General features: G+C 39.1%; 1 long non-coding RNA gene across 1 annotated transcript; it reads left to right on the top strand.

Annotated features, from left to right (window-relative positions):
* The first annotated feature begins 215 nt into the window (after positions 1–215).
* Positions 216–1,737, top strand: LOC310738397. Its single transcript, XR_014537075.1, has 3 exons — positions 216–390; positions 1,177–1,269; positions 1,503–1,737. It is a non-coding gene; the product is annotated as an uncharacterized lncRNA (long non-coding RNA).
* Positions 1,738–26,701: the final 24,964 nt, after the last annotated feature.

Here is a 26,701-nt window from a genome sequence, read left to right as displayed (position 1 = left end):
GGTTCTTGATACAGTACTGGTGACTCGAGAACAGCAGTATGTGTGCTGCTCGGAATCGGCAGGTATGCGCATGCTCAGTGATGATCACTTGTTCAGCAGCATGTTTCAGTTTAATGTGTGTACTGTTGGAGAAACTAGAGAAGAACCCCATTCTCATGGATATTTTGAGTCGGATAGACGGTCATACACATTTAAAAGTGAGTAACTTAAGTATTTTTGTTGATTAGTGCTGATTTGAGACGCGAACTGTTTTGAACGATTCAGTCCGATTTGGTGAACCGGTTCGACCGGTTCACTAAAAAGAACCGGTTCAAATGAACGATTCGTTCACGAACCGGCCATCACTACTGGCTTCGGTATTTCACCTGTTTTTCGCGCTCTTGTGAAAAGGTAAGAGCAAATATTGTTATACACTTTTAAAATGTAAACTAAATCACTTTTAACTAAACGTGTTAGTCTTTTTTTGTTGATGATCCACCGAATGCAACGTTTTTCGTTGTCAATCGACAAGATGTATCGTTCATTCAGGTTAAGAGAAAGCTAGTTTATTACTGTACAGTTCACGATTAGCATGGTGGACTTTACTGCAGGTAATGGCATGAGCAGGTGAATTTTATAACATAATGCGTTTACTCGTTAAACAAATACACTCATTTATTTAACCATCCCTAAATGAAGCTCTCCGTTGTTTTGCCAATAACAGAACAGTAGTCAGATGAGCATTAACTGTCGCTTGTCTAAACTACACGTGTGGTATAAGTGAATCTTTCACACTCAGCTCAACAGGAGAGGGAGAGACCTTGCACAAGTGATTCTGTGTAATAGATATTGAATCTTAGGTCTTGTGGACTCTCTCAATCTATTAAACATATTTGGGTTCATTTAATTGTTGTGCAAAACATTTCAAAAAGAAATAATGAATGAGAATATTTTAAAAGAGGGTCCAATAAACTTTTACACAAAAACTTTTTACAAAACATGTATGTCTAAACATATTGTGTAATCTTAATTTAATTTCTATGGGGAAGAAACAAGCAGCATGGTTCTTTTTCCAGAAATTGTATCCTTGATAGGCCATATTTCTTCCTGTTGTTATATTATAACTAGTTATATAATTTCATTATTTCATTTTGCACTTCCATGTAGAAATTCACGTGTTTATTCTCTGATTTGCAGAACAATAGCATTGATATTGGACGTGAATGCGTCCTAAAGGGACTTTGTGTGTACTTGAATGAAGATCCGGAGAAGCTGGTGAAGGAATACATAGTATGTTGTTATACCTTTTAGCTTTAGTAAGGGAATAGTCTCTGTGATAATTTTAAATATGTATAAGAGAGGCATTTCAAAGATCTGGTTTTATTTTGTGATAATTTAACTCTTAGCTGTTGTACATTTAATATGTTTATAACATGTTATGAGAAGGGATTTAATTAAGGGATGAGGTGGGATGTAATTAACATCAGGGTTTAAAAGCACTGATTATTATTATTTTTTTATAGGCAGATGATGTAAGCAGACACACAGCCATGGAAGAGACGCTCTTTGGCATCTATGTTATTTGACATGAAGGTGATGAGCTTACTGATCCCCCAGAGTATGTGGGTGTCATTCTAGAGGGGGTGACTGTACTCTGTGAACTGGGGAATGTACCTTTTGCATTGGCCATATTGTTTGCCTTAGTATAATCTTGAAATCTATGCTACCCTCCAGAACATAAATATACGTTTGAAGCTTTGCAGAAAATAAAAAAATGCACGCCCTTAAAACAATTCTGTTGCGTTATAGATTGTCCACTTCAAGTAAAGTGAATATTATTCAATCATTCCTTTGTTAAAGGTTTAAGGTCGCTGACATTTTATGGGACAGGTCTAATTATTTGAGGTGGGGTGCTATAAAACATTTAAAAAATGGTTTGCTTTAAAACAATTTTAAGTTGAAACAATACCAAGTACTATGGTTCATCCATATAGTTATACAAATAAAATAATCTTTTTTTATTATTTTAAAAATGTACTATGTTTCATGTTTTCAAGAAATTTGTAATGTAAAAATGTTACAAAACCAACAACTTTGTGCAAAGAATGGTGTGCACTTGTGTGAATCATTGCCCTTTGTTAATTAAACTTGATGACCAGTGGTTTTGTGTTCATATTTCTACACTTAACACCAAGTAGATTTTGTGCTTCAAACTTTTAATGTAAATTCAAATGCAATACTTTACTTAGAATGTACTTTTTAATCATGGAAAGTATTTCCATGTGGTTCAATGGCTTTCTTTTAGCATTACCTAATTTTGTTTGGTCAACTTGTTTAACTGTAATTTTAATTACTTAATACAATTGAGTTAGATCATCCCAAATAAATTAAGTATAACTAAACATGAATAAAAAAGTCAACGAATCAACACCAATAAATTGTTTTAAACCCGCTAAAGCAAATAAAGTTGGAAGGAAACTTTGCAAATAAGTATAATGGAGACTAAAAAATTAAGTTGAACCAACTTACAAGTTGGCTGAACATGATTGCTTTGTGTTTAAAATAAGAAATTGAATCATGTGGAAATACTTTCCATGATTTTTTTCAAGTTAATCCAAAGTCTATTTTTTATTTTTTTTTTCCGTGCATACGATCATGCACAAACAATCACAGACCGCGAGTGTGTGGAGGTGAGGGGCTAAAATAGGAGATGGGATGAGTGAGTGAATGAGAGTCAGGTGTGTGTGTGTGTGTGTGTGTGTGATCAGCATGACTGCGAGGAGCTCCGTGTGGGCGGGACAGGCACGGGAGAAGAAGCAGGGTGCTTCGGGGAATGCCGCCGCCGAAGGGGGCGTGGCAGGGGGATTCCTGACATAACCGACGTTAAGTGGCAAATTTGCCCCCCTTTGTGCTCGAGATATCAGGGTTCGGCGACATAAAAAAAAAATCAACATAACCGATTAAAAAATGCTTAGACAAAGCGAGAATTTGGCGGTTCCACTTCAAAAACGTCGACTTAATAGGGTTGTCGAGTTAGCCGAGGTCGAGATAAGTGGGTTCCACTGTATCAAGAAATATCAAATAGCAGTAGAATCTACCAAATATCAAGTCACGTCAAGAGGCTTTTATTGTAATTTCTACTATACACAGTGGTACACAGTACACAGTAAAAACGAGAGAACGTTTCTCCAGAACCCTGGTGCTACACTAAACAACATAGAGCTACAACACACAACAGAAAGTTACATAAAGTGCAAACAGTGCAGACGAAAACCAGTACAGACAGACAACACAAGACAATACACATAACACAAGAAAGCACCGACCAGTAAACCTATTGTATACTCTGAATATACAGTACTGTGCAAAGAGGATTATAAAGACTATAACTGAGAGTAAATGTAAACAAACAATGCAGTGCAAAAAACAGCAGTAGCAGCAGTCGAGAGGTGCAAAAAACAGCATGTAAACAGTGTAATAAGGTTAAGTATAAATAATAATAAATAAATGGTGGTGGAATGGATTGAGATGAGTAATGAGTGTGTGTTAAGTTCAGGTTGTACAGTTCGGTAACACAGTTCAGTGAGTGTGCGTGTGCGTGTGCGTGTGTGTGTGTGTGTGTGTGTGTGTGTGTGTGTGTGTGAGTTCCAGGAGCCTGATGGCTTGTGGGAAAAAGTTGTTACACAGTCTGGATGTGAGGCCCGAATGCTTCGGAATCACTTCCCTGATGGCAGGAGGGTGAAGAGTGTGTGTGACAGGTGTGTGTGGGATCGTCCACAATGCTGTTGGCTTTGGATGCAGCGTGTGGTGTAAATGTCAATGATAGAGGGGAGAGAGACTCTGATGATCTTCTCAGCTGTCCTCACTATCCTCTGTAGGGTTTTGCGATCAGAGACGGTGCAGTTCCCAAACCAGGCAGTGATGCAGCTGCTCGGGATGCTCTCAATGGTCCCTCTGTAGAACATGGTCAGGATAGGGGGAGGGATATGAGCTTTCCTCAGCCTTCTCAGGAGTAGAGATGCTGCTGGGCTTTCTTGGTGATGGAGCTGGTGTTGAGGGATCAGGGGAGGTTACCCGCCAGATGAACACCAAGGAATTTGGTGGTTCAAGGTGTCTCGACTTAACATTTAAGAACTTTTACAATAAAAAAAACATCAATAATTGATGTGAATTAACTCGAACTATTTAATAAAACTGCCCCCTGCCTACTGTTCATGAACACTGGAACAGAAGCAACCAGCAACCAGCTTAATAAATCACTCTTTTAATTTACACATGTCCATAAAGAAAAAGGAATCACTGCTGAGATTTTGCGGGACGAGGGGATGTGGAACAGAAGGTTATGCAAACAAAACAATACCAGCGTGTTTTCTGACAGCATTTTTACGATACATAGTGGTTGTATTTTATTGTATTTTTGCATATTGCAACAGAGTAAAAAAATACATATTTCTAAATAAATAATAATAACAAGAATAGATAAACCAAGTTTGCCTTGTTTGTCATTTATATTTTTTTCTGTTTGATTTTCAAGGTGTAGCCAGTCCTGAATTGTTTATGATGGAAAATAGAAATTAACATACACATAAAAACAGCAGAAACAAAAATATATGTTTTACAGTTTAAAAACATCAACACACAGCATACAGATGTTGTATTAATCTATTTTGCTTTCTGGCTTTAGGTTTCTTTGACCATTTTGACATTTTATTGAATTAGCTTTGTCTAGTTTGTGCCTGTTTACTGATTTGTCCATTTCAAGATATGCAGTTGCTTTAGAGATTTTGTCCTCGTTTTGCAGTTTCACCTCATTGTCAGCTACGACTTTGTGGGCTCTTTGCAGTTTGTGGGTGATTGTTGATTGTGTACACAGTCAAAAGGAGTGAAGGAGGAGTAATCTGGTATATGTTGGTTTAGCACACTTAAAGCATTCTGTGGTAATTCCCAATAATCTATTCTCTCCATTTCATAGTGTTTTCTCCTTGGAACATCGAAACTACATTAAAGTTTACAATGGAGTTTCTATCCAATCAGATTACAGCCATTAAGTAATCTGCAGTGAGGAATTTAGAATCAAAAGTGCTGGCCCTGTAGCGTAAAATACAGTGTACAGTGAATGTACAGTAAATGAAGCTGTAGCTTTAACCAATCAGAGTTCGAGTTGGCGGCACTGGGGACATCTAGCTGGCATACAGTAACGTCAGCATTTTCATGTCCTTTGATTGGATGGTTAGAGAGTGCACTAGTCAGAACTCACAAAACCATGTCTGTAGCAAACTGCACAAGCTCAAATTTATTTGTGTGGCTTTAAAAGCAGTTTTTATTATTATTATTATTATTATTATTATTATTATTATTATTATTATTATTATTATTTTAAAATGACTGACCGAGGAGAAAAAATTTAATTGGTCAGAAAACAATTAAAAAGTACAAACTTCAAGTAAATTTGGACTTCAGTTCAAACCAATTCTTAACCTTTTTAACCATTTATACTTTCTCTTTCTAGTAGAATTTGCACAAACAATGTGGTTCCTTTTATAAGGTTGATATTGATGGTTCTACTAGAGATGATGTATGCAGGTAGTGCAGTTGGGTTTTTATAGCCATGTTATCATAATGATGGTATTAAGACGTGGATTAATTCAGGTAGGACGCCATTAAAAGCCTAGGTGTGAAACGCACCACCCACCACTGGCATGTGATTATCTTAATATTTATCAAACCATTCAGAATCCTAATGGCTCTGTCATCCTGGTGGGTGTCATCCTGTAAGAGACCATTCCTATAGGATACAATAGTCAATTTTAGCATAAAAATGATCAGTCAGAATATCTGACCGCACCAAAAAATAGTTATCATTTTTTCCTAGTCGTTTATCATGATTTAAAAGAGTATAGTTTGCCCCCTTGTGCACAATCGTATGATCTACAACCACCTCTAAAACATGGGCCTTGGCTCTTAAAAGAAATGCGTCTTATCTTTAAAAATGGGTCCTGGTAGCAGTACACAATACTGGAATAAATGATGTGTTGGATTTACTGTTTATATACAGAGGTGGCAAAAGTACAAATTTTTTACTTAAGTAGAAGTACAGATACTCATGTTTTAAAATACTTGGGTAAAAGTTGAAGTACTGATTATACTTTTTTACTGAAGTGAAAGTAAAGAAGTTTTGGCTCTGACATGTACTTAAGTAAAAAGTGGTTATTACTGCTACCTGTTTTAGCTGTTAACTGGACCTCAAATCATAGATAGATAGATAGATAGATAGATAGATAGATAGATAGATAGATAGATAGATAGATAGATAGATAGATAGATAGATAGATAGATAGATAGATAGATAGATAGATAGATAGATAGATAGATAGATAGATGGATGGATGGATGGATGGATGGACAGATAGACAGACAGACAGTGGGTTAATGTCAGTATCCCCACAAGGATGAGTTTGAGAGTTTGATTCCTGGTTGCTGTGTTGGTAAATAAATCTTCTGGACCTTGTCCCCTCTGAAAACATATTAATTCTGTCCTTTCTGTGTTGGATTAATTTCTTGATTTTCTGGTCTTTAATGAAAGATAACCCCACCAAAAAATAAAAATAAAAAAAATCAGTGTTCTCTAATGGTTCAGTGGGTTAAATCAGGTTTCTTGCTTTTGGTGGGGTTCAGGGTTCGAATCCTGCTTTCTGTCTGCCAGTCACAATCAGGATTCGCTTCCTACATTTTTCTTTAGAGATATATTTTTGTTTTTAATGGGTTGAAAAGAAAGATAGACCTGCTGTAAATAAGCTTCCTAGCCTGTCCTCACCAATAGTTCAATGGGTTAAGGTTGGTATCTCGCTGGTATTCTTCCTGCTATTTACAATGTGGGTTCAACTTGTACTACTTACATCTGTATTCGCTTCCTACATCTTTCTTTACTGGTAAATTCTTGTGTTGATATTTTGAAAAGAATGATAGACCTGCTCTAATCAAGCTTCCCATCCTATTTTTTTCTGATGGCTTAGTGGGTTAGGGCTGGTACTTTGCAAATGTTGGTGGTCAGGGTTCAAACCTGGCTTTCTGTCTGCTAGTCATGAGGTAGGTTAAATTCCTGATTCCTACATCTTCATATTCTTGTTTTTATGGGTTAAAAAGAAAGATAGACCTGCTTTAAACAAGCTTCCCAGCTTGTCCTTCCTGATAGTTCAGGGGGGTAATGCTGGTGCCTCGCTAATGGTGTGAATCAGGGTTTGAATCCTGCTTTGTCCCTGCTAGTCACGATATGGGTTTGCTTCCTAAGTCTGTCTTTAGCATTATATTCTTGTGTTGATGGTTTGAAAGAAAAGATAGACCTGCTGTAACAATTGGCACAGCCTGTCCTTCCTGGTGGGTTAAGACTGGTATTATGCTGTTGGTGGGGTTCAGGGTTCGAATCCTGCTTTCTGTCTGGTCTGAATTTCTTGCTTTGAAGCATGAAACGAAGGATAAACCCCCTAAAAAAAGAAGGTGTGTTGTGGGACTTGATGGCTTTGTGATAAAAGCCTTGCCGCTGAGTTCAGAGGTTGCTGGTTCAAATCTGGCTTGTCCCCACACTGGGTAAGTTGTGTGGACATTAGTGTGTGGTGAGCAATGAAGTGGGTGACTGTGAACAAAGGCTGTGAAGACCTGCTGAGTTACAGCCTCAGAAAAAAAGTGAGGGTGATAGTTTTGCATTTATGGGGAGGAGAGAAGGGGAAAACACATTTTATTAAATAAACTTCTGCCAGGAGCCTAAATTGATACTTTTTTTGGATGTTTTTGCTTCATAACCCCTTGTTTTCAGCTTCTCAGATGCCAGGGGGGCAGATGCCTGGATATTGCCCCCCTGGTTCAGGATACGCCCTCTGAAACCGTCCACATCCAACCTTCCACGCAGCCATTTCTGACACCTTCCTCACTACTATTTTAATGATCTTTCATTGTTCTGTTTTTAAAAACTGTCTTTTTAAAAACTTGTTCAATATGAAACTAGAGGAAATAATCGAACCAGGAAAGTCTTTCATCATAGATCACTAATGGCATTACTTCAAAACTTACAATTTTGTTAGACATGTAAATAAGCAGGAAAGACAGAGACAAAGACAAAGAGACACAGACACAGTTTTAGAAAAAGTGAGAAACAAATAGAGAGACAGCAAGTGAGAGACATATACAGTGAGACAGAGACATTTACTAAAAGAGACACAGAGACAATTAGATAAAGAAAACAGAGAGACAAAGATAGCGAGATATAGCCACTTCCTGTTGGAAGTGTTTATCCCGAGCGACTCTTAATGATCTCATTTGCTTGCTCAGGTGCCCAAAACTGGCAGCTTGGAGGTGTTAAACATGTATCATATTTACAGCATGTGATTAAATATAATATATCAGTGCAGAGACGTGTGGACATCATTTAGAGCCTTTGCTATGTTTCCACACGGACAGTTAATGAGGTGATACCGGAGAGACTGTACCTCTTCAAGTCAAGTCAGGAAGCTTATATATATAAAATTATAGACATTTTACAGATTTGAATGATGTATTGTTTTTATCTGTACGATCAATAAAGACAGTAATTTAAGTTTGTGTCGCCATTATGAGGAAAAACCCCACAAAACGCCACCTAGAGGGTTAATTGTGTAAAACATGGCGGATCTGGTGTTTGATTTGACACTTGGCGCAGAAATAAAACAAAAGTTTACTGATTACATATATTTTTATCTGGAGTTTATTTATTTATTTTATATCTAAGAAAGGACGTCGTGGATAAACATATTTTTTGCCGAAGGTTTTATGTATTTACATTTTCTATAAAAATGGTGAAACAGAAATGCGCGCTGAATTGATAGCGTGTTAATAATATTTAGTGCCGTTTACAATCATTTTAATTTTGACAGCCAAATATACATATATATATATATACATACATACATACACATACATACATATATATATATATATATATATATATATATATATATATATATATATATATATATATATATATATATATATATATATATATATATATATTAATACAAAACTAATTAAAATTGTTGTTACCTAATGAATGTGTTCAAGCTGAACATCCACCATATAGAACACAAGCAGAGAAAAGATGATGATGATCAGGAATCTGTCTGTTTTCAGTCATGTCACATCACTGACTCCCTCTGTCTGATCCACATTAACCCCAAATTTCTTACTGCCTTCTGTGGTGAGTGAGAGTCAGGACTTTATACACCAGTGGATTGAAAGAGACACGCAGTAACAGGAAATCGGTTGTTCGGCTGAAATCGGCGCGCAGTGAAAATACAAAAATTATATTTCACCAAATCAGTGGATTAAAACTAAAGTAACGAGTCTGTTTTGAAAACGTAAGAAGTAAAAAGTACAGATATTTGTGTAAAAATGTAATGAGTAAAAGTAAAAAGTTGTCTGAAAAATAAATAGTGGAGTAAAGTACTGATACCAGAAAAATCTACTTAAGTACAGTAACGAAGTATTTGTACTTCGTTACTTCCCACCTCTGTTTATTTATATATATATATACATATTAGATTTTTGTATCACGCTTTTTAAGTAAATTAAACTTGATGTAAAATGTAAATAAAAACAGAATGCACTTCTTTGCAAATCTTGTAAACCAATATTTTATTCACAATAGAACATTGAAAACCATTTTGTCTATCATTTTAAGCAAAAAGTGTACCATTATAAATACAAAATTATTTTTAATTAAAAGGCTGCAGCACATCTCAAAAAAGTTAGGAAATGGCAACAAAAGTTTAGAAAAAGTAAGTGTTACGAAAATGAAACTACAGTAATTAGGTTAATTGACAACAGGTAAGTAAGATGAATGGGTATAAACAGTGTATATTAAGGAGCCAAAGTCGAAAATATGGGCAGATCCTATTATTTACAGTGCATAATATCAAAAGGTTTTAAAGAATCTGGAGAAAACTTACAGAAGTCATAAGAGGCCTTGCATTATAATATTATTAGAATAATATTTTTTTCTTTCTTGTTTTCTCGTGATCATGAGATAATTTGGCCTGGACGGGCTATTATGAATATTAATATTATGAAATTATAAAATATTTCTGTAAATATTATATTGCATTGCCTCTTAGGATTTCCGTAGTGTACTAGGGACGAAAATAAACATTGAAAGAAGCGCAAAAATAAATATTGTTTGCCTGAATTCTGCAATAAATGGACATTCGGTGCAACCCAGATGAGGATGGGTTTCCTCTTGAGTCTGGTTCCTCTCAAGGTTTCTTCCTTATGCCATCTCGGGGAGTTTTTCCTTGCCACATTCGCCACCAGCTCACTCAACAGGGACAAACTTACTTATTAAGAAAAATTTTTATCACCACATTATCTGTGTAAAGCTGCTTTGACACAATGTTCATTGTTAAAAGCACTATACAAATAAAAATGAATTGAATTGAATTGACTTCAGGCATCACTGCATTTAAAACAGTCAATATTCTATAATGGAAATCACTGCATGGGCTTATTAACACCTCAAGAAATCATTGTATGTGAACACAGTTTGCCATGTCATCCACAAATGCTAGTTAAATCTCTTATCAGGCAAAGAAGAAGGCATGTGTAAAAATGATCCAGAAATGTTGCCATTCTCTCTGGACCAAAGCTTATTTAAAATGTACTGAGGTAAAGTTGAAAACTGTTCTTTGGTTAGGTGATTTGTTTGTACTTCTTTTGTTCTTGTACTTCTTTTTGTTCTTTTGTACTTGAATTTGTTTTTCTTTTTGGAAACCATGGACACCAAATCCTCTGGACTATAAAGGTAGAGGGACGATAAGGCTTGTTATCAACGCTCAGCTAAAAAAGCCACACCTCTGATGAAATGGAAGTGCATTAGTGCCTGTGGAATGGGCAGCTTGCACATTTAGAAAGGCTCCATCAACGCTAAATGGTATATATTTATAATGTATATAATATGCTTTTATTTCATCCTGAAAACATGATTTTTAAGAAAGGTCTGGCATATTTTAACTTCATACTGCATCTATTACAATAGCACAATAGAATTAAAGTCCTGGTGCTGAACTGGCCTTCCTGCAATCTAGACCTTTCAAATTTTGGAAAACATTTGGCTCATAATGAAACAAAAAATGCAAAAAAAGACATCCAGAACTGTTTAGCTGCTTAAATCCTGTATTAGACACATATGGGACAAAATTCTTCTAACAAAACTTCAGCAAATTGTCTCCTCAGTTCCCAGATGTATTTGGACTGAAGATGTGATAGATGTGATCATGGCTCTGGCCCAACTTTTTGAGACCTGTTGCAGCCATCAAGTTCAAAATTACATTTATTCCTTAAAATGATATATATCCTTAATTTAAACATTTGATATGTTTTGTGTTTGTTCTATTGAGAATAGAATATAGATTTATGAGATTTGCAAACCAGTGCAACATTTAGGGGAGAGATCTGTCAAGCTAGAGGTGGAGCGACATGCTTTCTATGGCATTTCTTGCTTTCTAGGCATTTAATATGTAATAAATAATATGTAATGTAGATTACATATCATTAAGAAAAACTGTGTAAATACCTAAAACAAATGGCTAGGACAAATTGTTTCCTAATAGAATCCTAACAAGACAGGATTTCCAAATCCACGATGTCACAACAAACACAAATGCTTCTTAAGTTTTGCCATCCAAGGCCTTCATGCATCGAGGCAGCAATGGCATATTTTCCAGCAAGAAGCACAAGGATACTGGTGAATTTGGATGTCTGGACCCTATGTGCTGCCAACAAGAAGACTTTTTGTGACACATTCACAATGATTGCAGTGCACTGCAGACATCACCATGTTGATGGGTTAATTTCAGATGTGTGCGTGTGTAGTACTTAGGAGCACCTGTTGAAAGTTGTTGCACACAGCTGCAACAGTGTGTCTGTCTCAATTAAGAAAATGCCAGAAGTGAATCATCAGCCTTTGACTAAACCCCAAATACCACACACAGATGCATCTTTATCTCAGAGATGGGGGCACAAGCAGAAACATTTCTCATGTCATATAAACGGGGACAGTTTGGTAGTCATATGCCAGCAAAGAAAAAGCAAGTCCTCATGGATGCTAAATCACTGGCTGGTGGGCAGAGTGGCAACAAAAAGTGTTGGGTGGCATGTGGCGCCCCAATGTGAGATTTGTATGTGTGTGTGTATATATATATATACCATTTTACTAAAGCAAGCTCCAAACCTCTACACTACCACCACAACTGTGCCACCTACATCATCTGGAGCAGTTCAGAACCAATATTTGTCTAATAACATGAAAAAAAAAAAAAACATAAAATGTAAATAAAAGACAACCTACTCACCAGAGATGCATACTCATAATTTGTACTGCTCCTCAGAGGCTGTAATTCAGTGGTACTGCTCATATTCACTGGTCTGGAAGTGGTGAACAAACCCTTTCCTGGGCTGAGACAAGCTAGCTAGCTTCAGGGTTGGCTGACCTCCTCACGATGTCTAGCTTTTCTAGAAAATTTATTTTTAATTATGTCCGAGACCAAATCAATTTCTCTTCCTAAGTCGGCATAAAAAAAACTCTCACTCAGATGTATTAGTGTGTGCAGAGTATCATACGTGTTTTGACAGTCGAACTGGGCTGTAACAGTTTCCCTCTGTCCAACCAATCAGAGGACTGAAAAATGCTGAAGGCTATTCTGGGCCAGCTAGCTTAGAAATCTGATTGGTTAAAGAAACAGAAACAGAAACTATTTCTTAAGGATACTATGGTTTAAAAAAAAAAAAAAAAAAAAAAAAAAAGGCCAGAGGGACTGACTTTGAAGGCCTTCGGCAGATTAGATTGACATGGCAGCACATAGAGGCTGAAATCTGACATTCACATATACATACTGGAAGCAGTGCAGCCAAGAGAAACGATACGAAATGAAGTAAATAAACTGTATGGAATAAATTAATACAATTTTATCGACCTAATATTAGAATTTAGGTTGTAAATGTAGGTCAGCACTTCTAATATTGTTTAGGCCAGCAGAGAAGGCTTTGCTGGCCCTGCCCGCCACTGATATATACATATATGCATGCAGATTGTCTTTTAAAGAGAGTTTTTGTAAAATTATATTTGAAATTAATTAGCATTTTCTACCTACTTCCATGAAACTCTCACCAGTAGAGTTCTGAGATTATGATACATAAACCGATATAGAGAGCATTGGGTTGTTGCTGAGTTGTGGCAATCCATGCTGCATTTGTTTGCTGTCATCCACATGGTGGCAGTCATGCCAATGAAATTCTCTAATCTCAGGAACCAAAGTGCTCTATTTACCTTCTAAAACGGCCTTAGATACGTATGTTAGAAAATAACTGCAGTGTATATTAAAATTGCAATGTGTCAATAATGCAATTTTCTCACTTTTCCTGTCAACTTAATGCTAAGAAACACTGTCAAGAGATATTTTGCATTTCACATTTAAATGTACTTGACTGAGGAAAGCATAAAAAGCATATATTACAGAAACAGCACACTGAAACCCACTAACACATTTATCTTCAGCATAAACTTTATAGTGAAAGCTTTTACTCATTTGAAACTTGAAATAAGAAAAAACTTTGTAAACATAGTTAGAAATAGATTTGATATTTGATGGTCTTATATTTGCTCTATAACAATTTTGTTAGAAATATTGATTGAAGTTTTAATTTATACAAGATTTTGAAGATATAATTTTCAGTGTACTTAAGTGAAAATCTATTAATTTGGGTTCTAGATGATAAGCAGATATTTTTATTAATTCTTGACCGTCTATCACAACACCTGCTAAACACAAGTATATAAAAAAAAGACATGGAACGTGTTATGCATACTATGTATATTTAGTTTTTAGATTGCTATTTGTCATATGCCCAGGTGAATTAATCTCAGTTGGCCATATTATTGTACGAATTACAAACCCGATTCCAAAAAAGTTGGGACACTGTACAAATTGTAAATAAAAACAGAATGCAATGATGTGGAAGTTTTAAGTTTCAATATCTTATTCAGAAGTCAACATAGATGACATATCAAATGTTTAAACTGAGAAAATGTGTCATCTGAAGGGAAAAGTAAGTTCATTTTAAATTTCATGGCATCAACACATCTCAAAAAAGTTGAGACAAGGCCATGTTTACCACTGTGTGGTATCCCCTCTACTTTTTATAACAGTCTGCAAACGTCTGGGGACTGATGAGACAAGTTGCTCAAGTTTAGGAATAGGAATGTTGTCCCATTCTTGTCTAATACAGGCTTCTAGTTGCTTAACTGTCTTAGGTCTTCTTTGTCACATCTTCCTCTTTATGATGTGCCAAATCTTTTCTATGGGTGAAAGATCTAGACTGCAGGCTGGCCATTTCAGTGCCCGGATCCTTTTTCTACGCAGCCATGGTGTTGTAATTGATGCAGTATGTGGTCTGCCATTGTCATGTTGGAAAATGCAAGGTCTTCCCTGAAAGAGACGATGTCTGGATGGGAGCATATGTTGTTCTAGAACATGGATATACCTTTCAGCATTGATGGTGCCTTTCCAGATGTGTAAGCTGCCCATGCCACACGCACTCATGCAACCCTATGCCATCAGAGATGCAGGCCTCTGAACTGAGGCAAGCTTGTCCTTATCCTCTTTAATCCGGGTGAGATGGCATCCCAGTTTTCCCAAAAGAAAACTTCAAATATTGATTCGTCTGACCACAGAACAGTTTTCCACTTTGCCACAGTCCATTTAAAATGAGCCTTGGCCCAGAGAAAACGCCTACGCTTCTGGATCACATTTAGATATGGCTTCTTTTTGACTTACAGAGTTTTAGCCGGCAACAGCGAATGGCACGGTGGATTGTGTTCACTGACAATGTTTTCTGGAAGTATTCCTAAACCCATGTTGTGATTTTTATTACAGTAGCATTCCTGTATGTGATGCAGTGCCGCCTAAGGGCCCGAACATTACGGGCATCCAGTATGGTTTTTCTAGCCTTGACCCTTACGCACAGAGATTGTTCCAGATTCTCTGAATCTTTGGATGATATTTTGCACTGTAGATGATGATAACTTCAATCTCTTTGCATTTTCCTCTGCCCATCTTGACTTCTGAGAGACACTGCCACTCTGAGAGGTTCTTTTTATACCCAATCATGTTGCCAATTGACCTAATAAGTTGCAAATTGGTCCTCCAGCTCTTTCTTATATGTACGTTTAACTTTTCCGGCCTCTTATTGCTACCTGTCCCAACTTTTTAGGAATGTGTAGCTCTCATGGAATCCAAAATGAGCCAATAATTGGCATGACATTTCAAAATGTCTCACTTTCAACATTTGATATGTTATCTATATTCTATTGTGAATAAAATATATGTTAATGAGATTTGTGAATTATTGCATTCAATTTTTTATTCACAATTCACTCAGTGTCCCAACTTTTTCGGAATCATGTTTGTAGTTTATATTATGAAAAATATTATTTAATCCCCTGCTGATTTTATGGAAGGTTTATTTTAACAGTGAGAGACAGAATATAAAAATAAAAAATCCTTTAAAAAAAAAACATTTAAGTTAATTAATTTGTATTTCATCAAGTGAAATAAGTATGAAATAAGTATTTGATCCCATACCAAATTAGCAAGAATTCCCACAGACCCAAATTAGTCCTGTACCTTTAAGAAAAAACATCTCCAGGTTATGTATGTAACCAAACACAATGTCAACAAAGCTTTGGCGGGGTGACGTCACAACCAGGAAGCTATAAAAAGCACATGGAGTGAAGTCGATGCAAGCTTCTGTAAGGAAAAGAATGCCTGCAGAAATGCCGGCAGTGTGGCATGGAGACACAGCGTCTCATTCCCTTATGATACCGGGGTTACATACGTAACCTGGAGACATTACCTTTTCGGAACTCGAGCTGCGTCAACAACGCTTTGGGAACATGAGTGTCCAGTACTGCCAGACTGACCAATCCCTGCCTAGTGTGTGGGGGCACAGCTAGGTTAAGAAGGGCCAGAGGTGGCCCTAAAGTCAAGGTTATAGAACCTGACAAAGGTCAGCAGGGTGGACCAGCCTGCAGTGTCGCAGATGTCATGGAGTGACACTCTACTCTAACCCCAAATGGAGCTTGTTTGCAGGGAGGCCTCTCCTCAGATGGCCATAGCAGATGAGCAACTGTTCTGACTTCCTCCACCGAACCGTCCTGTGGACGTAAGTGCTCGCTCCCTTTGGCAAACTGTTCCTGAAGGAATTCCATCACTGAACCAACTAGACAGTTAACTGGATCCAATCGTTGCAGATCGCACCATCCACTGAACAGATGCCATCTCGGGGCATACAACCTCGTCATAGAGGGAGTTTGGATTGAAGAATCTCTACCACCACAGCCACAGCCTCAACATCTCTGGATGGGGTAAACTATTGCGTTGCCTGCTTGAAAGAGGAGATCCCTCTTGAGAGGAAACTTCCCAGGGAGAACCACCTTATTTCCATCCTGGCGAACTCTCTCCAGAACCCTCGGAAGCAGCGTGACAGGGGGAAAAGCATACAGGCATAGCCTTGCCCATGCCTGAGTCATGGCCTCCACCCCTAGAGGGTCTAAAGGTGTAAGGGAGAACCACAGGGGACAGTGCAACATCTCTTGATTCGCAAACAGGTCTACTTGAGCCCTCCCGAATTTCTCCCAGATCTGCTCCACCACATGACGGTGGAGCCACCAATCCCTGGGTCTCAACCTCTGTCTCAACAGGCCATCAACCACCCACCTGAGGTGTTGTACAAGCGGATCAACATATGGTGATCTCTGAGGTTCATTAGAAAATGCTTCAATGATAGAAGCAGCACGGCAGCATCTCTAGGCAATTTATGCGCCACAGCAGATGCCCCCCCCCCCCCCCCATAGACCTTGGGTGGAGCGGTGGACCACTCATGACCGCTCCCCAACCTGTGAGTGACGCATCCGTCGTAAGCGTTATGCGACAACCGGAAACTCTCCAGACATCTAAGGCATGTAGGGCTCGCCACGTGACCTTGATTGTATGGATAATAATTATTTCATTTAATTGTCTTAATTGTTTTGATTAGTTGTCATTTAAGTATATTTTTTTCTATGTAAAGGGCATTCAGAAGTATTCAGACCCTCTTCACTATTTAAAATTTTGTTATCTTGCAGCCTGACACTACAATCATACAAATATTATTCTACTCTCAGTACCCCATAATGACAAACTGAAAACAGAATGCAAGAAATGTATGTACATTTATTAAAAAGAAAAAACTGAAATATCACATGTACCTAAGTATTCTGACCCTTTACTCAGTACTTAGTTGAAATACCTTTACCAACAATTATGACCTTGAGTCTTTCGGGGGTTTGACGCAACAAGCATTTGCACAAATGGATTTGGGATATTTTCACCATTCCTTCAGTCAGGTTGGATGGGGACTGTCAGTAGAGGTTTGAGTCAGGGCTTTGACTGGGACACTGTAGGACAGTCACACTCCAGCTACACACATGACTGCCACTCCACTTCCAATCTCTTATCATCACCTGGTTTCCTTTTCAATCACTCTTCCTATTCAACCCAAAAATAATTTACATGTTTCTCTTATCCGTCCTAACCTTCACTCCATCTCTCTTTCCTCTGTAGCTTCCTGTACTCTTTCATCTCTTTCTGACCCTGACTCCTTTTCCACTCTACTCTTGGACGTTGCTACTGACTCCTTCCTCTCATCTCTTTCCTCAACCATGGACCTCCTTTGCCCCTTGACTACAAAACCCAAGAAAACATCTTGTCCCACACCAGGTTTGTCAAAAGTTTCTCGCATCTTACCGCGCACTCCTGACCAAATTTTCTTTGGAGGTGACTTCTCCCAAACCTGCCTGCTACAAAGAAAACCTTGAGGCCTCTGCACAAGATTCTTGTAAGCTCCACAACATCTTCTCTTCAACACCTCAGCCCCCCTGCTGCACCTGCTCCATCCTCCATGACTGGTAATGACTTTGCCTCCTTCTATGATGAGAAGATTAGGGAAATCTTCCAGACCTTCACTTCATCCCCAACAATGACTACACAACACAGCCGACAATCCACTACGTCTCTGTCAAGCTTCTCAACCTTAACAGAAGATGAGATACTGCAAGTCATCCAATCTTGCAATCCCACCACCTGTCCTCTGGATCCAATCCCTTTAACGTGACCATCACACAAGATCTCCTGCCCTTCATCTCCACAATCATCAACGAGTCATTAACATCTGGCTATGTACCAACTACCTTCAAGCAAGCAAGTGTCGTTCCCATCTTGAAGAAACCTGCTCTGGATCCATCAGACATCAACAACTACAGACCGATATCACTCCTCTCCTTTCTTTCTAAATCTCTGGAACGCACTGTTTTTAAACAACTGTGTCTATCTCTCACAGAACAACCTCCATGATCCTAACCAGTCTGGGTTCTAAGCGGCACATTCCACAGAGACAGCCCTTTTGACTGTTTCTGAGAAACTGCATGCTGCGGTCAGCCAAACTGTCATCTGTACTTATCTTCCCGGACCCTTCAGCAGCATTTGACACAGTCAACCACAAGACACTTTTGTCAACCCTCAAGAGCCTTGGTATCTGCGGAACAGCATGGGAATGGTTTGCTTCCTACCTGGAAGGTCGCTCATACCAGGTAACATGAAGGGAATCCACATCTGCCCCATGCAGACTCATCACTGGTGTCCCACAAGGCTCGGTACTTGGTCCCCTCCTTTTCTCCCTCTATACCCACTCCATTGGTGAAGTCATATACTCACATGGGTTTTCCTATCACTGCTATGCAGATGACACTCAACTAATCTTTTCTTTCCCTCCATCAGATACCACAGCTTCTGCTCGGATCTCGGCATGCTTGACAGATATATCTTCATGGATGAGTGCTCATCAACTAAAACTCAACCCCAGCAAAACAGAACTGCTGTTCATCCCAGGCGATTCATCTCCAGGTCAAGATCTCCAAATAACACTTAATGACTCTCTGCTCTCCCCTTCAGCCACTGCTCGTAACCTTGGGATAACTATGGACAATGAACTGTCCTTCTTCCCACATGTTGCTAATTCTTGTCGATTCCTTCTCTACAACATCAGAAGGATTCGACCATTTCTGTCCACACAGGCTGCCCAGGTGCTTGTTCAGTCTCTTGTCATTTCAAGACTCAACTACTGCAATTTTCTGCTGGCAGGTCTTCCCCTGAACGCTGTCCACCAACTGCAAATGATCCAAAACGTAGTTGCATGGCTTGCGTTCAATCAGCCCAAGTTCTCCCACACCACCCCACTGCTGCGCTCCCTTCACTGGCTTCCAGTAGCTGCACTTATTAGATTCAAAACACTGATGCTTGCCTACAAGGCCAAAAATGGACCAGCTCCATCTTACCTCAGTGACCTCATCACATCTCTCACTGCACCACGCTGTCTGAGACCAACTTCTCTCAGAATGAGAGGTAAGTACACTTCAAGGCTCTTCTCTGTTCTGGCACCGAGGTGGTGGAAAGAACTTCACCTAGATGTAAGTACAGCTGAGTCCATGACTATCTTCAAGCGACGACTGAAGACCTACCTTTTCCTGAAACACTTAAATTAGCACTTACCAAGTTTGTAGAATTCTAGGGATATATTTATATAACGTTTGTAATATGGCGTTCCAGTGTAGATTTATTCATTACTAGAGACTCAAAGCACTTTTGTACGTCGCTCTGGATAAGGGCGTCTGCTAAATGCCGCAAATGTAAATGTAAATGTAAATGTCCTAAGCCACTTCTGTGTTGTCTTTGCTGTGTGCTTAGGGTTGTTGTCATGTTGGAAGGTGACTAAGACTGAGGTTCTGGCCACGGTGGAACAGGTTTTTATTGATGATATCTCTGTACATTGCTCCATTCAGTTTTCACTCAACCCTGACCAGTATCTCATTACCAGCTGCTAAAAAACACCCACACAGCATGATGCTGCCACCACCATGCTTTACTGTTGGGATGGAGCCTGGTTTCCTAGAGAAATAATATTTAGAATTGAGGCCAAACAATCTTGATTGCGTCAGACCAGAGAAATATGTTCCTCATAGACTGAGAGTCCATCAGGTGCTTTTTTCCAACCTTTAAGTGGACTTGTAAATTGAAGTGAATGTGTTTTTCAATGAGTAGAGGCTTCCATCTAACCACTCTGCCATAAATCCCAGATTGGTGGAGGGCTGCAGTGAAAGTTTTCTTTCTGGAACTTTGTCCCATCTACACACAGGCTCTCTGGAGCTCAATCAGAGAGAAGATCATGTTCATGGCCACCGCTCTCACTAAGGCCCTTCTCCCCTGATTGGGATTGATCACAGTTTGGCCCGACAATCAGCTCTTGGAAGAGTCGTGGTTGCGCCAAATTTCTTCCATTTAAGAATTATGGAGACCACTGAGATTTTGGGAATCTTTTAATACATTTATAAACATTTCTAGAATTTCTAGAATTAACCCAGCCATTAGGGGGGCACAAGCCAGTGTACTCTTAGTGCCGGTCCCAAGCCCGGGTAAATGGGGAGGGTTGCGTTAGGAAGGGCATCCAGCGTAAAACATGTGCCAAATCAAATATGCGGATCACAAATGAGAATTTCATACCGGATCGGTCGAGGCCCGGGTTAACAACGACCGCCACAGGTATCGTTAGCCGACAGGGTACCGGTGGAAATTGGGCTACTGTTGGCCGAAGGAGGAGAAGGAGAGGAGGAAGGCGTCTACAGAGACGGCAGGAAAAGGAGCAGTGTAGGAGAGTAGAGGTTCGGGTTGGTACTTTAAATGTTGGTACTATGACGGGTAAAGGGAGAGAGATAGCTGATATGATGGAGAGGAGAAAGGTAGATGTGTTGTGTGTTCAGGAGACCAAGTGGAAAGGGAGTAAGGCCAGGAACATTGGAGGTGGGTTTAAACTGTTTTATCATGGTGTGGATGGAAAGAGAAATGGTGTAGGGGTGATTCTGAAGGAAGCGTACAGTAAGAGTGTAGTGGAGGTGAAGAGAGTTTCTGATAGGGTGATGATCGTGAAGGTGGAAGTTGAAGGGATGATGATAAATGTCATCAGTGCCTATGCTCCACAAGTTGGCTGTGAGATGGAGGAGAAAGAAAGATTCTGGAGTGAATTAGATGAAGTGGTAGATGGTGTACCTAGGAAAGAACGATTGGTGATTGGGGCAGACTTTAATGGGCATGTAGGTGAAGGGAACAGAGGTGATGAGGAGGTGATGGGTAGGTATGGTTTTAAGGAGAGGAATGTGGAAGGGCAGATGGTGGTAGATTTTGCTAAAAGGATGGAAATGGCAGTGGTGAACACGTATTTTAAGAAGAAGAAGGATCATAGGGTGACGTATAAGAGTGGAGGAAGGTGCACACAGGTGGATTATCTTCTGTGTAGGAGATGCAACCTGAAGGAGATTGGAGACTGTAAGGTGTTGGCGGGGGACAGTGTAGCTAGACAGCATCGGATGGTGGTCTGTAGGATGGTTTTGGAGGCGAAGAAGAAGAGGAGGAAAGTAAGGTTTGAAACAAGAATAAGATGGTGGAAACTGAAGGAGGAAGAGTGTAGTGTGAGGTTCAGGGAAGAGGTCAGACAGGGGCTTGGTGGTGGTGAAGAGGTGCCGGATGATTGGGCAACTACTGCAGGAGTGATGAGGGAGGCAGCTAGAAAAGTACTTGGTGTGACATCTGGAAATAGAAAGCAAGACAAGGAGACGTGGTGGTGGAATGAGGAAGTGCAGGAGAGCATTAGGGGAAAGAGATTGGCAAAACAGAAGTGGGATCGACAGAGTGATGAGAAGAGTAGGCAGGAGTACAAGGAGATGCGGCAGCAGGTTAAAAGGGATGTGGCGAAAGCCAAGGAAAAGGCATATGAGGAACTGTATAAGAGGTTGGACACTAAGGAAGGAGAAAAGGATTTATACCGATTGGCCAAGCAGAGGGACCGAGCTGGGAAGGATGTACTGCAAGTTAGAGCAATAAAGGATGGAGAGGGAAATGTGTTGACTAGTGAGGAGAGTGTGTTGAGAAGATGGAGGGAGTATTTTGAGCAGCTGATGAATGAGGAAAATCAGAGAGAGAGAAGGTTGGAGGATGTGAAGTTGGTGAAGCAGGATGTAGATAGGATTAGTAAGGAGGAAGTGAGAGCAGCGATTAAGAGGATGAAGAATGGAAAGTCGGTTGGACCAGATGACATACCGGTAGAAGCGTGGAGATGTTTAGGAGAGATGGCAGTGGAGTTTTTAACCAGATTGTTAAACAGGATTCTGGAAGGGGAGAGGATGCCTGAGGAATGGAGAAGGAGTGTGCTGGTACCGATCTTTAAGCATAAGGGAGATGTGCAGACCTGCAGTAACTACAGGGGAATTAAGTTGATCAGTCACACCATGAAGTTATGGGAAAGAGTAGTGGAAGCCAGGCTGAGAGAAGAGGTGACCATCTGTGAGCAACAGTATGGTTTCATGCCGAGGAAGAGCACCACAGATGCCTTATTTGCTTTGAGGATGTTGATGGAGAAGTATAGAGAAGGACAGAAGGAGCTGCATTGTGTATTTGTGGATTTAGAGAAAGCGTACGACAGGGTGCCGAGAGAGGAGTTGTGGTATTGTATGAGGAAGTCAGGTGTGTCAGAGAAGTATGTGAGGGTGGTGCAGGACATGTATGAGGACAGTGTGACGGCAGTAAAGTGTGCAGTAGGTACGACAGACTGGTTCAGGGTGAAGGTTGGACTGCATCAAGGATCGGCCCTGAGCCCTTTCCTGTTTGCAGTGGTGATGGACAGGTTGACGGACGAGGTCAGACAGGAGTCTCCCTGGACTATGATGTTTGCAGATGATATTGTGATTTGTGGTGAGAGTAGAGAGCAGGTTGAGAAGAGCCTGGAGAGGTGGAGATATGCGCTGGAGAGAAAGGGAATGAAAGTCAGTAGGAGTAAGACAGAGTACATGTGTGTGAATGAGAGGGAGGGCAGTGGAGTGATGCAGTTGCAGGGAGAAGAGGTGGAGAAGGTGGAGGAGTTCAGGTACCTGGGGTCAACAGTGCAAAGTAATGGAGAGTGTGTTAGGGAAGTAAAGAAAAGAGTGCAGGCAGGGTGGAGTGGGTGGAGAAGAGTGACAGGAGTGATTTGTGATAGAAGAGTATCTGCAAGAATGAAAGGGAAAGTTTATAGGACTGTGGTGAGACCTGCGATGTTGTATGGATTAGAGACAGTGGCATTGAGTAAAAAACAGGAGGTGGAGCTGGAGGTAGCGGAGCTGAAGATGTTGAGGTTTTCGTTGGGAGTGACGAGGATGGACAAGATTAGAAATAAGTTTATTAGAGGGACAGCACATGTAGGATGTTTTGGTGACAAGGTGAGGGAGGCGAGATTGAGATGGTTTGGACATGTGCAGAGAAGGGACATGAATTATATTGGTAGAAAAATGCTAAAGATGGAGCCACCAGGTAGGAGGAAAAGAGGAAGGCCAAGGAGGAGGTTCATGGATGTGGTGAGGGAAGACATGCAGGTAGTTGGTGTAAAAGAGGCAGATATAGAGGACAGGGTGGTATGGAGACGGATGATCCGCTGTGGCGACCCCTAATGGGAGCAGCCGAAAGAAGAAGAAGAAGAAGAAGAAGAAGAATAAACATTTCTAGAATTCTGTTTTCACATTGCCATTATAGGGTCTAGATTAATAAGAAAAAAAAAATTTAGTATTCAGCTGCAACTGAAGGGGTCTGAATACTTTCTGAATGCACCATATTATACTGAGCTAAAGGCATGACCAAAGTAAACATACAGAACTATGGATATAAAAAGTTGACCTGGAAAAGTTGAAGTCAGGAGTTATTAAGTCACTGTCGTTTGTGGAACATGGAACTTTAAATTGATCATAGTAGTACAAAAGAAGCAGGGTGTATCCCTCCTTGTCATAGTGCTTCCAGTATTTTTTGCAATTCTGAGCAGGATAAGTCATTGCATCATGCAAACAATATGTGCTCTTTCCGTTTTGGGGACTGAAAGAGTCTCTTGTTTAAAAAAGCAGGGATGTTAAATACTAGAATATGTTTCGAAAATGGATCTGAGAACAGTACAAAGAAGTCAAAACATTATTTCAAAACATCCTTTTTTTTATTCTAATGGTTTTCTCCCATGTTGGTTCTGAGAATTTCACAGAAAGGTTTTTGTGGTAAGATATCAAGGTTTATGGAATATACTGATATATTTGTGAACAAAATTCAACATAATAATTTTCAAATGGCTTTTTATTTACTGGTCATTTGACAGTTTTTAAACTACATTTGCTATGAATGCACCTGCAATACTTGTATATAAGCACACAAATATTTTGCAAATGTAGCATATAGTAATATAGTTACCAATATGAAACGGTACTGTTTATACACAAGCATATATAGAACTCTGTGTGTGTGTCATCAAGAGTATTTTAGACACAATCATGTTTTAGTTACAGACAGAAACAACAAGCTCAGGCCAGAAGTGAGTCAGACGGGGGAGTCCCACCAAACAACAGAGAGAGTGGTCCTTGCATGGAGGAATGACAGTGATAGTGGTAGCCGCCCCCTCTAGCACCAAGTCAACAGCAGCAATCAGGTTACTTAGTCGATTACACCCACTTGTTTTTGGAAAAATGCTTTGGTTCCCAACACCTTTAGCCCCTACACATAGAGGGGCTTCCTTTCCATGAAACTAGATGTTTACCTAGTTGTTAGTTTCACTGTGCACCTATTGTAAGTTAAACTTTTCAAGACCATAATGAGTAAGCAACCTAAAAAATGCCCCAGATTGAGACCAGCAGAAAAAAACTTTAGACCAGAGGTGCCCAAACTTTTTCCTATGAAGGATCAGAAAACCAGAAACTTAACTGAGGGCCATGGGCCGGAAAAATTACACCAAATTTTGTATTTAAATTAAAGTTTCCATAGTTCCTCTCATTCATGCTATAATATTTATAAATAAATAAATAAATAGAAAACATTACTCTGTAATATGCTTAAATAATGCCTGTTTAATGCACAATTCAGCTAGTTAATGACCTTTAAGGAGAGACAAGGAGCTGGTTCATAGTTTTCAAAAATTCTTTCAATATTTTCCTATTTTTTCTTGGCCCTAGTTTTGGCATGTCTGATGTAGAACATTTTCCTGGTTTTGAATCATAGTTCAAGATATTTCACCAAACTTTCACCCTTCTCCTAAATGTATACTATATACATATGATTTATCAGCTCTCTGCTCCGGATTACAAAATTTTTTGTTCATTACAGTAAAAAAAATCTGTTTAATTCTTTAAACCTGAACTACAGTATTTACATTTAATGAATGCACTTAAAATGTGATTAGATTAAGAGAAACAGTTTATGACCATACTGAAACATATTTCCCATTGACTGGAATTGATTAGTCATTTGCCTGTTCTCAGCTAAAGCAAATATATAACCAGTGTATTTTCAACAGACTTTAAAATATTTTCTTTGGTTATCTTGAGTCTTTCTTGTTTTTAGACATTTATTTGTAACAGAAGAACATTTTTGCTTATTGGATAGTAACTTTCTGCAAATAAACATATCATTGACCCGAAAGATGCCACGTTTTTTTTGTAAGTGTATCATACAGTAAATACCTCTTATTCATTTTGAACTAATAAAATAATGTATTCTGTCAATTTGGCTTTATCTTCTACTGAGTAGGAAGAAAGGGTATTCACCGAACCTTTGTATTCTGCGAACATACTTAAAGATGGTTCAGACCACTAAGTAGATCACTTTTGTCTTAGTTCAAAACCACCTACATGGTACACCTTTGATCATATAAAACATGATTTACCATTAGTTTATTTCAAAGATTGTGCGATTACCCTTCACCGGTCTCAGCAGGGACAAAATGTGATCTGATAATGATATTGAAAGTTACTCAATGAGAAAAGAAACTGTTGGATACTAGCCCATGTTTTGCATTAACCTTTTCAAGTAGCATATGACACAGGAGAAGAATGCAATGTTCTATCAAGCAATAGATCAAAACTTTCACTGCATTGCTCTCTGTCTGCATTCTTTAATGCTTATACACCAAACTAACCAGAACATTCCTGCTACACTCATGATGACTTTACTCATTGTGGCAGAGCCAACCTCTATGGTGGAAGATAATAATGGAAAATTGTAAAAACTGTAATTGTAGAAAAGTGTTAAAGATATGTACAGGAAGTAAGTGATAAGTTGTTTGGGGCAAGAGGAAAGTGTGTTTAATGGGGCACTGTTACAGGAAATCGTCTGATTTCCCTTGCTGCAAAGAGCTTTCAGTCTTTCTTGATTTGGATTGAGTAATTTAAAAAATTAGCATTTTCTGCCAAATTTAAACCCATAATGAAGTCACCAAAACACCAACACCTGAGGGCTCCTGAAGATGGATGCCAAATACTCAAATAGTTAAGTAGCTTATTTATCTGGGTAAATGTAGCACCCAATCACATTGGATGGAAAATTGACATCCTGTGACGCACAGCCCACCACCAAATCTCTCAAATAACTCATAATGGAAAATTAAATGTCAGATGTTTTTGATCGCATATCATTTATATCTTATATGCAAAACAAAAGTGGAAACTCTATTTGTGTATGATTTCCATTCATACAGTATAGGCAATACAAAAGTTTTCTTAGAA

This window comes from Silurus aristotelis (genome assembly GCF_946808225.1).
Source record: "Silurus aristotelis genome assembly, chromosome: 15".
In the NCBI taxonomy this organism is placed as follows: Eukaryota; Metazoa; Chordata; class Actinopteri; order Siluriformes; family Siluridae; genus Silurus; species Silurus aristotelis.
The sequence above is the reverse complement of the archived record's forward strand: the minus strand, read 5'-3'. Positions and strand labels throughout refer to the sequence as shown.